Consider the following 13,990-nt stretch of genomic DNA (forward strand, 5'->3'; position numbering starts at 1 on the left):
AGGAGTGACTTAAGCCTGAAAAAAAAAAGTTTTTCTACTTTCCCATTTCAACTTTTCCTTCATAATTGTTGGTGGATGTGCTTGCTGACCTGCAAGTTATCCACCATTTTCATTACTGGTCTTCCATTTCTCTGCCTTTGGCAAGTGGGAAGACAAACCATTTAAAATACTTTTGGGTGTGTCATTGGGCAGCTGTGAAGTTCTGCAGAGTATCAAAAAATGCTGCCTGAATTACATTGGGGAAGGTAGCGGAAGTTCCCATTGCTGAAGGGAAAGTAGATTCAAGCCCACCATACAGCTTCAAGCTGTAATTCTGCTGGAGAAGGCCTCAATTGGAGTGGCGACAGTTAAGTGTAGACCCAATATCAGTGGTTCACATTCTGGAATTCACTGGAAAATGTGCAATGGTAGCGCATTGTGTGGGTGGGGAATTTTCTTACATGTATGGTGATATTTTGCTAGATGCTGCCGATTGTCACACCCCTTCTTCCATCTGGGATGCTGCTCACCTAGTATTGCATGTAAGACTGCACACACAAAACATTTGCAACAGTTGTAACATACCTTTTCATGTGGGGTGATTTGTGTCTGCCGGCCACAGAATTGACTGATGTACTTGCCAGCAATTCAACACAGATTTCAGTCATCAGTCTTACTTTCTCTTCCCAAGTTTCAGGCATTCAGTTCCAAGATGGCGGCGCGTTCATACGCTGCGGCTCTGAGCTCCCAATACCTCACCTACTCACGCACAAAACTGGTAAACATCGGGCTCACAAGAAAAATAGAGATAACTAGAGAGTTTCAAAGGTCCCACTGTATACCAAACTGCATAGTAAGACCTCCAGGATCTCTATGGATTGTCGACGGGAGGGGGAAGTGCTGAAAGAAGCGAAAGAGAAAATAGTGAAAGCAAAAACATGGTTGCAGAGCTGGTCTGTTAACCCAGCTTCGAAAAAACCCCACCAGACCAGCACTGCCAAGCGTCTTCCTGGCCAACATCAGATCTCTCGTCCACAAAATTGACGAATTACAGTTGCTGATGGCAGCAAACAAGCTTCTTTGTGAGAGCTGTGTGGTAATTATTACAGAAACTTGGCTACATTCAGCAGTATCAGATGTGGCAGTTGAGCTGATAAATCGAATAATTTATCACTCTGATAGAAACAGTGATTCTGGTAAAGCTAGGGGTGGAGGAGTTTGTATTTACATACACAATGGTTGGTGTGTTAACAACAAAGTAGCTTAGACATATTGCTCCCCAGATCTAGAATTGATGGCAGTTACATGTCGGCCATTTTATTTGCCTAGAGAAGTAACTGTCATAATTATTATAGCTGTTTATATCCCATCCGATGCTAATGTCAGTGCTGCAGGGTGTCACCTTCATTATTATTTTTTAGTAGCCATCAGATGTGCAGATGTTTGTACAATTTGATTGCAATTTTTTTCCAAAGTTGTTAATGCTTCAGGGATCAGGTGGGAGATGACTGCATGGTGTCTCAACACATCAACACGGTGCAGAGAGATTGTGCAGCAAACTTGCAGAACCAGTTTTCTCTGAGCTCATTTTTGGATAGGAATTGTTCTTTTGCACAGACGACAGTGAGCAGGTTTCAAAAGTGGCTCCATTACTGTACTCAAATAATTGTTTGTTTGTAGCCCAAATAACTAGAGAGTAATCATTACAGTGTAGTGCAATTATACATGTCTTTTCAGAAGCAAGCCCAGTTGACTTTAGTGGGACTTAGAGTATATAATGTTGAGCTTGATTTGAATGTATGGTGTTCAAATCAAATAACAAAGTGTAGCACCCTGCTTGTGGTTAACGCTTAGCTGGAATGAAATATTCAACGCAGCAATAGAGAAATTAAAATAGTAATTTATTTGTCAGACAAATAAATATGAGGCACAGTGGTATATGGTTACCAAGCTCTGGCCTGCTCTCTTGCCATTCTGGCCAGCACTTATATTTCCTTAATCCAGCCCCCTTGCTCCTCCTGTGGCTGCCTCTGTCCAATCAGCCTGGTTGAAATTCCTATTGGCTGTTTGCTAGAGCCAATCACAAAAGATACACCCATTTCCTTCTTGCCCTTTTATGGAAATCAAAAAGCTATATATTCTTCTATCTATAAATGACAAATAAGTAGTAATATATCTTACATGTGTCTCAACAAGGAATCTTAATTACCAGCTCACCTCTTACCCTCCTTGCCCTATTGCCTTCCAAAACAGATAATTAATCTTGAATTTTTATCTTATGCATGTCAAGGATTGAGTTCACATCAACATTGAGATCTCCTTCATTTGAAGGTTTCTAAACAAAAGGCCTGACAACCATATATCAAGAGCGCTCGATGGCGTCTTCTGTCTGACAAGGGGGGTCTGGTGCCTGATGGCCCCTGTGATCTCTTCCAACTATATGAAATAAGAATCTAGCATTTCTTAAATCCTTTGCATAATTATATTTAAACTAATATATTTAATACATAAATAACCTTTTAAAAGGAAAAGAAATCTTAAAAGGATCTTAGTTTAAGAAACAAACAGCTTTTGAAAAGTCTTCCCAGAAAATGTTCTGTTTCTACCAGCTAGATGCTTTTTCACTGCTCTTGACCTTCTTTAACCTTAGGAAGAAGATATGGCTCATTTTACTATTTATCCACCCTTAATTTGTAGGGTCAGTGTAACCTTGGCTGTCAGCCTGTAATTCCCTTTTTACGACTTTGAGAATTGTTTTCTGCTATAAATCAGGGGGGCCCCTTGTCTAGGAGTAAAAATATCTTGCCAAGGTTTTTAAGCAACTGGTCTCCTGGCATAAAATATTTGAAAATCATTAAGCTTTTTAAGATACAGGCCCTGATTAAACATATAAGCTTTAATAAAAATGCAGGCTTATGATTAGATGCCTCATTCCCCCCTTTCAAGCTCAAGGACCTTCATCCCAAGTGTCCTTGATAGCTTGACCTTCATCATATTCCTGAGGTAAAGCTCTGTATAGGGCCATGATATGAGGTAGAGTTTCATTTGAAATCATCTTGCTAATTGTACTTCTAAAACATGAAATGATACATGGCACCATACATAAAACCATTATTACTACTGTCAAGAAAAACAAGCAAGACAATAGTATCCCTTTGAGTCCTGCGACATTAGGTAACCAATTGGTGAGCCATCCCATATCCCATCCTTCCCATGTTTGTACTGGGACATGTGCTATATTCTCCATCTTTGTGGCCAACACACGGATTGCCTCACCATTATCAGAAATGTTGAAGCAACAGGCATTCCCTGTCAAGTTCAAGACTCCACATAGGCCTCCCTGCCTGGCAAGTACATAATCCATTCCCATTTTCAGCTGCAAAATGGCGGCTCTACTTTCATCCAACTGTTGTGCAATAAGTCTCAAACTCTGGGCCGTTGCATTGGTTACAAGTTCCACTACTGCTTGCAATCGAATTATTCTGTTTAGATTATAAATAGGATCCCGTGCCCCTTGTATGAGCTCACCAGGATTCCATGAGGCAGGATCATAATAGGCTATAATGCGCTCTGGTGGCCAATCATCAGTACCGCTCCAACTTTGGGTACTTCCTCCTGCTATATGAGAAATGTCAGCGTTTCTTCGTGTACGCTTGGCCGAACTAGTGGGCATAATCCACATTGGTGGTAATACCCATCCCAAGAAACAAGTCCCACTCCATTTGGAAGGGAGTTTCTTGTATGCCCATTCTCCACATATCCACCACAACCATCGGGTCTGAGGTTTTTGGTACGTGGAGTGCAGAAGGCGAAATATCAAAAGGGGTAGAGAGTTCACAGTGCAGTATGTTAGATTGCCTTCTTCTGTCACAGTTATGTTCCATACCATTTTCCATGCATGAATAAAAGGAGGTGCACAGGGCAAGGTATTCCGAGTTCGATACGTAGTACCGTTTGCCCAGGTTTGACTATTCTTAATATAATCCCAAGTATAGTGGCAATGAGAAGAGCCTATCATGGTAGGATCAGCTGCATCTGATGATTTATGCACACAGAATTCCCCTTGCACAGGTATAACTCGTATTGGTTTAGTTGAGTTCCATCCGGGGAAATTCTGTACTTCTGTTTGGTGTGGCATTTCGCTTACCATACCAATGGCATTTAATGGTATCGGTAATAAGGGCATACCTCCCTCTGAATCATCTGGCCCAAGAGAGCAAACAAGGCAATTAGTCCTATTTGCAACATTGGCTACCATCTCAGCTAAGCCTACCCACATATTGTGGTCATGGCGGAATCCATATTTAGCAAATTTGGTCAGATTCAAGGACCCTTCCCCTTCCCAAGGGATCAGGATTAATAATAAAATCATGTTGATGTCTAGCATATGCATTCCTTCCACAAAAGATTACCTTATTGTGATAGCAAATAAATATTAGTCCCAATATAATTCCCCCAGTGACAGAAATGGGGAACCACCAAGACCAGAACATATATCCCGAAGATCCCCAATGAGTAATATCCCTTATAATTGTTCCACAAGGGGGCAGTCAATCAATTGTATAAGAGAATCTTTCCATTCACAGTCACTGGTTCAGACGCTCCTCAAGCTTCAGGCGTGCGCAGGTCAGCCAGCTTCCAGGTTGTGGCTGCAGCAGGCCGGTCGTCTAAATGTTGCCCGTGACCTAGCCCGTTCCCGGTAGGGCTAGATACAGGGGTTTTTGGAGAGAGTCAGTTTTAAAGGATTAGAGGGGTCACCTTTGCACGTCCAACTGCCTTCAGACTTCTTCAAACGAGAGTGATGAATCCAGGGGGTCACCTCAGCTACCTTCACCGCTGTTGGAGTAGAGAGCAAGACGGTGTAAGGTCCACGCCACTTAGGTGCAAGTGGATCGCGTTTCCACTCTTTCACCCATACGCTATCGCCAGCCTGGAACTGATGAATCGGCTCGGCAATGCTGCACGGCGTGCGCTCGAGGGCCCACCTGTTAAGAGAAACAAAAACACGGGAGAGAGATTGCACTTGTTCCTGTGTCACATGGTCTCCTATTTGTTTAAGGTCAGCTGGAATATCCTGAACAAAGGAGGGTGGCCTCCCATACAGGAGCTCAAAAGGTGACAACTTAAGTCTTTTTGTGGGTGCACACCGAACACGAAACAGTGTTATGGGTAACACATCTACCCATCCCAATCCCGTTTCCTGGGTTAATTTTGCCAATTGGGTTTTCAGAGTCCGATTCATTCTTTCAGTTTTCCCTGAACTCTGAGGCCTATATGCTGCATGCAGTCTCCATTTCACTTGTAGGACTCGACATACTTCTTGTACTACTTGATCAATGAATGCTGGCCCATTATCACTTCCAATGCATCTAGGTAATCCAAACCTCGGGATCAATTCAGTGAGGAGTCTCTTAGTTACCTCTCGTGCCTTTTCAGTTCGGGTGGGAAAAGCTTCAACCCATCCGGTAAAAGTATCTACAAACACAAGGAGATACTTGAATCCCTTAGAAGGGACCAACTCTGTGAAGTCCACAATTAGGCTTTCCATGGGGACGTATCCCACATGCTGAATTCCAGGAGGTTGTACCGGTCCCTGCCTGGGATTGTTTTTAGCACAAAGAACACATTTCTGTGAAATGCAAGTTGCTAATTGTGATAGATTAATAATATACAACTTCCGACTGAGACTCTCTCTGGTTGCAGTACCGCCAAGGTGAGTAGATTCATGATAATTTCTTACAATTGTGCCTGCTAGATGATGAGGTACATAAATCCTATTATCCGGCAGGATCATCCAACCGTCCTTCACAACCGCTCCTTCCTGTTCAGCCCACTTCCTCTCTTCTGGGGTATAGTGAGGTTTAACTTCTTCTGGAACTACCTCTGGTATGAGGGCTGCTATAAATCCTCCCACAGGCTTTTGGGCTGCCTCTCGGGCTGCTTTGTCAGCAGCATGATTTCCTCTGGTTATTGGATCCCTTCCTCGTCCATGACCTTTGCAGTGCATTACAGCAATCTGTTCTGGAGCCCATACTGCTTCCAACAGGATTTCTACTTCAGGTCCATATTTCAAGGCCTTCCCGTGGGCTCCGATTAGACCTCTTTCTTTCCATAGAGCTCCATGTGCATGCAGGGTTAAGAAGGCATATTTAGAATCAGTATAGATGTTTGCCTTACATCCAGCTGCCAATTGCAGAGCTCTAGTTAAACCTATAAGTTCAGCTTTTTGTGCTGAGGTGCCAGCAGGCAAAGCTTCAGCTTCCACAACTTCCTCATTAGTGACCACAGCATATCCTGCTCGTCTGGCACCTTCATGCAGGTAACTGCTACCATCAGTATAATATACAACATCTGGATTTTTCAATGGCTCATCTTTCAGATCGGGTCTACTGGAATAAACTTCATCCATTATTTGGAGACAATCATGTGATTCTTCATCATCTACCTCTGGTAGGGGCAGCAAAGTCGCTGGATTGAGCATATTCACTACTCGTAGATGAATCCTGGGATTTTCACACAATAGGCCTTGGTATCTAGCCATCCTTGGGTTCGTTAGCCAATAACTACCCTTATATTCCATGAGTGTCAGAACAGCATGAGGTACATTCACATACATCGTCTGGCCAAAGGTAAATTTATCAGCTTCTTTGACAAGGCTTGCAGTGGCCGCTACTGCCCTTAGGCATGGAGGCCATCCTTTTGCTACTGAGTCCAATTGTTTAGACAAATAAGCTACTGGACGGTTCCAACTTCCTAATCTCTGGGTCAGGACTGCCGCTGCAATCCCATTCTGTTCATGTACATACAGCTGAAAGGGTTTTTCCAAATTAGGCAATCCAAGGGCTGGGGCCTCCATAAGTCGTTGTTTGATAACTAAAAAGGCTTGTTTCTGCTCAGGTCCCCATACAAATGGGTCCTTTTCTGCACCTCGAGTGCTTTCATGTAAGGGCTTGGCCAGACTGCTGAAATCAGGTATCCATAGTCTACAAAACCCTGCTGTTCCCAGGAATCCTCTAAGTTGTTTTCTTGTGGTAGGTTCTTTGATAAGGCAAATAGCTTCTTTCCTCTCTGGTCTCAATGCTCGTTGTTGGTGTGAGATGTCAAAGCCCAAATATTTGACCTTTTCTAAACATAACTGTGCCTTTTTCTGGGAAACTCGGTAGCCAGCTTCCCAGAGCAAGTGGAGCAGTTCCTCTGTCCCTTCTTTACAGGTATCAAAATCCTTTGCCGCTAGTATAAGATCATCCACATATTGCAGAACCACCTTTTCTCCCGGTATTGAGGGGTAACTTGTTAGATCCTTCGCCAAGGCAGTGCCAAATAAAGTTGGGGAATTTTTGAATCCCTGGGGCAATCTTGTCCAGGTTAGCTGGCCTTTTGTTCCTGTCAAAGGGTCTTCCCACTGGAAGGCAAATATAGGTTGGCTCTGTGGTGCCAGCCGGCAACAGAAGAATGCATCTTTCAAGTCCAATACAGTAAAAAATGTTGCTTCTGGTGGGATCAAACTCAGCAAGGTATATGGGTTTGGTACATTTGGGTGCAAGGTCTCGATAGCCTGGTTTACGAGCCTCAAGTCCTGTACTGGCCTGTATTCATCTGTCCCAGGTTTTCGAACAGGCAAAAGGGGTGTGTTCCATTCTGATTGGCAGGGCTTAAGCAGACCATATTTTAATAGGCGGTCCAAATGTTTCTGGATGCCCTCTGCTGCTCGCCGGGGTAAGGGATATTGCTTTACAGATACAGGGGTAGCCATAGGTTTTAGGGTTACTACAATTGGAGCTATATTCTTAGCCATTCCTGGTGGGCTATTTTCGGCCCATACTCCTGGTGGCACCTGTAGAGTTCGGAGGAGCTTGTTTAATTCTGTATCTAATGTGGGTTGGACTTGCAAGGCTGACATTAGGCGCCATGATTGTTCCTTAGGTACTGAGAGGGTAATTATTCCTGCTGCTTTTGATGGCAGTTTCATTTCTGGACCTCGAGGAGTGAAGGTGATTTGGGCCTGCAATTTGGACAGCATATCTCTGCCTAAGAGAGGTATTGGACACTCAGGTATATACAAAAACTGATGGGTTAAACGATGTCCCCCAATCTGGCATTCCAAAGGTTGGAGGAAAGATCTCTTAGCTGACTGTCCAGTGGCACTTTTAATGACTACACTCTTGGATGCCTTTTTCTGCAATAGTTCTGGGAGTACTGAGTATTCAGCCCCAGTATCAATCATAAAGTCTATTAAATGGCTCCCTAATTGAATCGTGACCGTGGGCTCCTGGAAGCCTAACTTTATGGAGTCCGGTCGTTCCTAGTCTTGGGTAAAATCCTCTTCTGCCAGTCCAATGAAATTGTCTCTACTCCGTCCTTGTCCAGGTCTCTGATATCTTCCATCTCGGATCATTCCCCGTCCCCGTCCCTGGTTTCTTGGGCCGGAGCCTGGGCCTGGGCCTGGACCTGGGCGTACTTCTTCCAACCTCAAGGGTTCAGGACACTCCCGCTTCCAGTGACCCTCCTTCTTGCAATTTGCACATTGATTCCTTCCCAGTGGTGGATTCTTTCCCCGTCCTCTCCCTCCATTTAAGGGGCGGTAATCTTGCTTCACTGCTGTGGCTAGCATTACCATCTTTTCCTTCTGCCACTTCTTCTTCTCTTGTTTCTCAGCCTCATCCCTATTCCGATAAACTCGGCGTGCAATGGCCATAATTTGGCTCATCAGCATCCCTTCCCATCCTTCTGATTTCTGAATTTTCTTACGAATGTCAGAAGCGCACTGGGCCACAAATGTAGCAGTAATCATTCTGCTGTTTTCAGGGGCTTCAGGGTCAAAAGGAGTCCATATACGATAGGCTTCCTGCAGCCTCTCTAAAAAGTCTCCCGGACTCTCATTTGGTTTCTGTTCTACTTCTGAGACTTTAGACATATTAGTGGGCTTCTGGCATGCCCTGCGGATACCTTGCACAAGTGTCTGGCGGTAGGTGGTAAGTCTGGCCAGGTGAATTGCATTGTTTGGATCCCAATTAGGATCTTCCAAGGGAAAGTTGTCCTGAAGATGACGATCAATATTAAAAATATTTCCCACTCTGGCCTGCTCACGCAAATATATCTGTGCCTTTTCAATTATGTCTCTCCTTTCCTCAGTGGTGAAAAGAGTATTTAGGAGCTGGCGACAATCTGTCCAAGTAGGACTATGAGTATTTACTATTGAAGTCACCAAGTCCATCATAGCCTGAGGTTTTTCTGCGAAAGATGGGGTGTGTGTTTTCCAATTCATCAGATCCGTAGTCGTGAATGGAATATATTGCAGGGTCGAAGTTCGAGGTGGTCGTGGTCCGGGTTGCCCGTTGACCAGCACAGGCTCCTCAAGTGCATCAAATACTCTTCTAAGAGGGGCTACTACGTGACCTTTTTCTTCACTTTGCTCTAGGGGCCTCAAATCATAGGGGATAGTATTTGTCCCAAGGCGTTCTTTTAGCAGCTTTATACGCCTGGCTGTATTGCTTGCTGACCGATCAAGGTCTCCCTGTAACTTCTGTAATATTTCTCTAGGACTTGGATGTACAGGGGTTTGGGGTAGGCAATCAGTTGTTCCACTAAAGGAGACTGTAGATGGAGGTCTATTAGGAGTCACAGGTGGAATAACCACTTCTGCTTGGGCTTTATTATAGGACTCCAATGCCTCCTGAAGATATTTATCATAATCTATCAAGGAATCAAGCTCTGTGACTCCACCCCCATTATTCATTCCAGTTTCTTGCCTTGGGGTTACAACTGGTGGAGTGTTTGGATTAGGCTCCCTTCGATGTGGAGCATAGGGTGGAGGTGGAAGCACCTCTTCCTCTGGTCCCTCAAAAATGGGTTTAAGTTTATTTGGCAAGATTCCTTTCCTAGCTTCGGCTTTTACAGCCAATAATTTGCATCGTTTGACTTTGCATTCCCTTATCCATGGAGGATTTTTATTTAATGTGTTCAGCCAAGAATCTATATATGAAAATTGTTCTGGGCACCCTCCAGTTTCTTTGGTGATATCAGACCAAAGTTTGCTTACTAAATTTATATCAAAGGTTCCCTGAGATGGCCATCCAGTATTGTATTTCGGCCATTCTAATTCACATAACGTTCTCAAGCGCTCTGGCGTCATTTTGACTCCATATGCCCCTGAGAAGGCTTTCTTAAAATTATTTAACATACATTCAAGAGGTGTATTTCCCCCCTTTGAACCCCCAACTCCCATTGTATGGCCCTGTGAAGTATCCACTCAGTCACACATACACACGCTTTGTGAGATTCCTTGCCCAGATGGAGTCGCCTCACTGGGAACCGAAGTACTACTCACTCCACACTCAGGTCAGCTACAAATTGCTCTGTACTTTCTCACACATACAATGCGCTGGATACTTCACCACACTCTACCTCCCAACCTTTCCCTACACCAGATCACCATCTGATGTACCCAGCCACCTAGCGTACTCAGTTCCCCTTTACTGAGACGCAGAAGTTTGATCAAGACTTCTCTTCCTCCCAATTAATTGGAGGGCCAAAACCCCTTTGTGCACTTACCCTTGGCTGGTTCCCCCCGGTCCGTCGCCGCCAGTGAGCAGGGTATCAGACAGACGAGTCTTCTGCATTCCCCTGGAAAAAATTTCCCAGTGCGCGCTGGGTAAGCAGTTTAGAGGTCCTCTCTCTTGTACCCTGCCCAGTAGGGCGAAGGGGCTGCGTTCCAGCAGACCACTTATCCGAGTCACAGAGGCACCATAAAATGTAGCACCCTGCTTGTGGTTAACGCTTAGCTGGAATGAAATATTCAACGCAGCAATAGAGAAATTAAAATAGTAATTTATTTGTCAGACAAATAAATATGAGGCACAGTGGTATATGGTTACCAAGCTCTGGCCTGCTCTCTTGCCATTCTGGCCAGCACTTATATTTCCTTAATCCAGCCCCCTTGCTCCTCCTGTGGCTGCCTCTGTCCAATCAGCCTGGTTGAAATTCCTATTGGCTGTTTGCTAGAGCCAATCACAAAAGATACACCCATTTCCTTCTTGCCCTTTTATGGAAATCAAAAAGCTATATATTCTTCTATCTATAAATGACAAATAAGTAGTAATATATCTTACATGTGTCTCAACAAGGAATCTTAATTACCAGCTCACCTCTTACCCTCCTTGCCCTATTGCCTTCCAAAACAGATAATTAATCTTGAATTTTTATCTTATGCATGTCAAGGATTGAGTTCACATCAACATTGAGATCTCCTTCATTTGAAGGTTTCTAAACAAAAGGCCTGACAACCATATATCAAGAGCGCTCGATGGCGTCTTCTGTCTGACAAGGGGGGTCTGGTGCCTGATGGCCCCTGTGATCTCTTCCAACTATATGAAATAAGAATCTAGCATTTCTTAAATCCTTTGCATAATTATATTTAAACTAATATATTTAATACATAAATAACCTTTTAAAAGGAAAAGAAATCTTAAAAGGATCTTAGTTTAAGAAACAAACAGCTTTTGAAAAGTCTTCCCAGAAAATGTTCTGTTTCTACCAGCTAGATGCTTTTTCACTGCTCTTGACCTTCTTTAACCTTAGGAAGAAGATATGGCTCATTTTACTATTTATCCACCCTTAATTTGTAGGGTCAGTGTAACCTTGGCTGTCAGCCTGTAATTCCCTTTTTACGACTTTGAGAATTGTTTTCTGCTATAAATCAGGGGGGCCCCTTGTCTAGGAGTAAAAATATCTTGCCAAGGTTTTTAAGCAACTGGTCTCCTGGCATAAAATATTTGAAAATCATTAAGCTTTTTAAGATACAGGCCCTGATTAAACATATAAGCTTTAATAAAAATGCAGGCTTATGATTAGATGCCTCAAAAGCACAGTGGTACCTCAGGTTAAGAACTTAATTTGTTCTGGAGGTCCTGAAACTGTTCTTAACCTGAGGTACCACTTTAGCTAATGGTGCCTCGCGCTGCCACCGCGCAATTTCTGTTCTCATCCTGAAGCAAAGTTCTTAACCCGAGGTACTATCTCTGGGTTAGCAGAGTCTGTAACCTGAAGCGTCTGTAACCTGAAGCATCTGTAACCCGAGGTACCACTATAGTAAGTAATAATTCAAATGACCGGTTTTGCTCTGAGAACTTATGCATCAAAACTTAAGAGTACCCAACATTCATTATTTGGTGTTAAATTTTTTAGAAATCAGGATCTATGGGGATCTCCTTTTGGTGTTCGGAGTTAACATGCTCACAGAAGCTAAACAGAACATTGGATCCCTGTTGGAGGAGTATACCTGGAGGTTGGTATAAGTGAGGTTAGGAAAATAAGAAAGCTATATTTATTGATGGAATTACATGCTCGAAAGGAAATATCCTTGTTCTAAGGTGCAGGTGGCAGAAACCCCCACAAAAAAAAAACATGCAAGAGACTCAAGGTGGTTCATTGCAGGGCCATTTCTAAGAATGGGGCTCACATTTTGGGAGAACGGGTGGTGCTGAGGGTGAGATGTATCTCTTGTGCATGTGGGCCTATGGTATAGCGGTTAGCACTCTGGACTATGAATCCAGCGATCTGAGTTCAAATCAAGGTAGAACCTAAAATTTGAATTTCGAGAGCCAGTGTGGTGTAGGGGTTAGAGTGTTGGACTAGGACCTGGGAGGCCATGGTTCAAATCCCTGCTCAGCTATTAAACTCACTGGGTGACCTTGAGCCAGTCACTGTCTCTGAGCCTAACTGTCAGGTTCCCAGCTTGATAACACAGTAAGCGTAGATAATGAAAAAGGAGGATTTATTGCAGAAACAAACAGATAGCTCCGGACGGCTCTAACAAAGCCTCCGGCGCCATTACTCAAGATGACCCTTCTGAAGAGTTCTTCCGGCATCTCCAACAGATATTGAACTTACGACTCTGATGTTTCTTGTTTTGCTTCTGATCTAACAACACCCCCATTCACCGACTCTATGGACTTATTAGATCAGATCCAACCTCTTCCAGGTCTAAGAGGGGTTTGTTTGCGTCTGATTGTGCTTCCATCAAGCTCTGGCTGTGTTCCAGCCTGCTCTCAGCTACTGCCTTACCATCCAGCTCATCAAGGGCAGGAAAAGCCAAAGTCTGCAACTGCTGGCTATCTCCTGCCTGACTAACATCAAAGCCTCCCTGTTGTTGGCTGCTTTCTGCATTTGGCTGCAAACCCTCACTTTGAGCTGGCTCATTCCTGACACTAACCTACCCCACAGGCTTCTTGTGAGGGTGCAGTGGGGAGGAAGAGAACCATGTATGCCACATTCATCTCTTGGGGAGAAAGGTGGGATATAAATGCAATTAAATAAACAAATGTTGAGAAAGTTTGTCAGCAACATGCCTGTGCTCCAGATTGGCCAGTTCCTTCCATTTCTGGGCAAGGAGGGGGTGTTGGCACTGCATGGCGGGGTCATCAAGAATGCTAAGGTGCAGCTTGCATTCCTGTGATTATGTTTAAATTGTTTCTGTTCACTTTGTTCCCCCTCTGGTCTTGAGCTAAGCACATATTGGTTGTTCTCCAAGCATCTCTCTGCCCCTGCTATAATTACAATAAAGACTGCCATATACTTCAAAGTATGGAAACATTTCCTTTCCTTAAATAAAAGCAGGGGGGTTGCTTCTTCTTCTGCGTGTTTTGCCAAGATAATGTCAAATATGCAGATATTGTCCTTTGCCAGAAATTATTCACATTGTTTCACTGAGATAAACTACTGAATTTCCCAGGCTTCAGCTGTAGGTTTGCATGAACTTCAGGGTTTTGAGAAAATGCTTTTGAAATATTTTTCTTATACAATTTCTCACAAGGGAACCTCACAAGTTTTGTACTTTTTCATCATGATTTGCTACCATGTGGGTGCTTTTCATGCTCTTATCAAAACTATTTATAGTATCTAGTATTATTGGAATGTACAGGGGACTGATCTTTCCAACAAATCGGTTTTCTGATTCCAAAATATCCAGATGTTCCTAGGGCTACAAAGTCCAGACCCTTAAAGTTCTTTTGAT

At 43.6% G+C, this 13,990-nt stretch overlaps 1 long non-coding RNA gene across 1 annotated transcript; it reads left to right on the plus strand.

Moving 5' to 3' along the window:
• The first annotated feature begins 2 nt into the window (after positions 1-2).
• Positions 3-13,558, plus strand: LOC307223657. Its single transcript, XR_013842164.1, has 2 exons — positions 3-1,075; positions 12,163-13,558. It is a non-coding gene; the product is annotated as an uncharacterized lncRNA (long non-coding RNA).
• Positions 13,559-13,990: the final 432 nt, after the last annotated feature.

Source organism: Podarcis cretensis (genome assembly GCF_951804945.1).
Source record: "Podarcis cretensis genome assembly, chromosome: 9".
Taxonomy (NCBI): Eukaryota; Metazoa; Chordata; class Lepidosauria; order Squamata; family Lacertidae; genus Podarcis; species Podarcis cretensis.